This window comes from Uranotaenia lowii, chromosome 2 (genome assembly GCF_029784155.1).
Source record: "Uranotaenia lowii strain MFRU-FL chromosome 2, ASM2978415v1, whole genome shotgun sequence".
NCBI lineage: Eukaryota > Metazoa > Arthropoda > Insecta > Diptera > Culicidae > Uranotaenia > Uranotaenia lowii.
The window spans coordinates 271338983-271341271 of record NC_073692.1 but is presented as its reverse complement, the minus strand read 5'-3'; the positions used below and the strand labels follow the sequence as shown (position 1 = coordinate 271341271).

General features: G+C 37.2%; 1 long non-coding RNA gene across 1 annotated transcript; it reads left to right on the top strand.

Moving 5' to 3' along the window:
- Positions 1 to 1152: 1152 nt before the first annotated feature.
- On the top strand, positions 1153 to 1797 carry LOC129749158 (uncharacterized). Its single transcript, XR_008737940.1, has 2 exons — positions 1153 to 1356; positions 1422 to 1797. It is a non-coding gene; the product is annotated as an uncharacterized LOC129749158 (long non-coding RNA).
- The last annotated feature ends 492 nt before the right edge of the window (positions 1798 to 2289 follow it).

Below are 2289 nucleotides of genomic sequence, written 5' to 3'. Positions count from 1 at the left end.
ACATCAAGCCACCGAGGCAATGAACTAGTCACCGTGAGTGAGTCGCCTCTCGGAATACCCCGACTAGAGTCACGTGACTACGACTAATGTGACTCCGAGTCACGTCATTCGCGTCGCAGAATAAGGCCCTGCATCTACTTAGCTTTCGCTTTTCCTGCTTTTCAATATCATTGATTAAGGGCTTTTCGTCTTGATTATTTTTATTAATGATGCATATTTCAAGCAATTCAATTTGGGATAACCAACTCACGGTCTGAACGAAAAGTTTTAGGCTTAGATTCGGAAAGAAATGTGCTTGCGTGTGATGCAAATGATTTCATGTGGGGGCAAGTAAGGAGAAGCAACAAGCCGATTTCACTAAAAACAAAGAATGGTGCTTTACTGATAATGCTGAATTGGGATTGGGCCTGCTAAAAAGAATAAAGCCTGCTCTTTACTCTTACACAGATTTCCATAAGAATGACAGCTAATCGGAGTAAAATTGGAGTGAAGGCTATTTCTCTCTCTGTTTAACACACGAGAAATTGTAAACCGGGACTGCGAGCGCGCCCATCGCCCATACTCTGGCACAAAGTCTGGATAGCGAATGTATGACTAAGCTCCGAGCAATTCGAAGATGATTCGTGATGTGGAAAGGGATTTAAGATGTGGAGTAATCAATGCAGTCTTAATATGAAATTGATTTAAGTATCCTATCCATTGTGGAGAAAGTCATTGTTTTCAGCAATCATAAAAGGGTAAATTGTTGGTGAAGTTGACGCAGTGGATCAATGAGAAAATGTGGAGATAAGATTCTAAAATGGTTTGAAAATTGAAATGAAATATCCGTTCGCAATCTGTGAAGCAATTGTTAGTGACATAGCCCATAGAATTCATCGAAAATTTCAATTTTGGGAAAGGAAAAGTTGAAAAGTGTGAAATAAAAAAAGAGAAACCGTGCTTCTAGATATTGCAGAAAAAGAAGAGAGGAAAGCTCTGGAAAATTGGTGAATAAATGGGAGATTAGTGGTTAACGCGGGAAGGGAAAAAGTTCCTATTAAATCAAGTGGCAATAAGAAACCAATTTTGGGTAGCTTTCTACACTCAGAAATGAATAAAATATAAAAATAATTTTTATTTAATCATCACGTTATTTCTATGCGACTAATTGCCGCAGTGTCTAAAAAATATGTATCGGATTATTAATTTTTAATGCACTTGAAACATTTCTCAGCGAGAAATGTCCCAGCGCATAAAAAATAGAACCGAAATATTTCGAACTGTCATTTTCTTATTCTTCTTCTTGCCATGCATGGCAGTCGTTTCGTTATGTTTGTTTTTTTTTTCAGCCAAAACGTGCAAAAATCGTTTGCGGATGTAAGTATTCCTGCCTTCTGCTGTTTTCTAAAAAGAAAATAATAACTCCGTTTTATTAACTACAGGCGGTATTCGAACGTTAGGAGCTGCAGCAGCACCATGGGCGATGACTGGGTCGAAAAATCAGTTCGGTCCACTGCCATCAGAAATGTGGAATATTTGTGGGGGTGTCGATTGTCCGGAATGGATTCAGCCTCTCCAGAAGGATTCACGCAGGTGATGCTGATTAATTGAACCAACACCGAAGCTGCTCATCCCCGGTCGAGCGAAGCAAAGTACCAGTTCAGCGCTGCTCGTGGGTGTACTTAATTTCTATACGAGAATCTTAGAAAAGGCTTCAAAGAATGCTTTTCATTTTCAGATTGTTAAGCAACATCATCATGGTGCTTTACTTAGTAATGAATTTCATATGATTTGAAAATAAAAATTTTAATTATAAAATCGTGAACCATTTAATCCTGAAATCTTTTCAATATCATTCGTTGCATTCGTTTAGTAAAACCGCCGTTTTAAATTTTGTTCCATTTACCACCACCAGATGTCACTGTCGTAGATATTTCTCAATGCATAAATTTTAATAACCGAGATATTTCTCGATGAGAAATATTTCAGAAACTACACGCCGAGAAATAATTCTGGGAGTGGGCACGGTGAAGCTTGAAAATACATGAAAAATAATAAATTTATATTTTTTTCATTTCTGAGTGTAGGAAGGTATCAGGTAAGGCAATTAAGAGGTGTGATAACAAGGTAATATTTCAAAGTGTTAATGAAATTTATAAAAATTATCTGCCTATATATCAGAACGATCAATCATCTGCAAACTGGCCAGGTATATACACGGATGCCGGAATACCTGCGAAAATTTATAAAATTGTAGATTTCATAAATTTCTAACTGGTTTTGGAGGTGATTGATACATTCTTCCAGAAT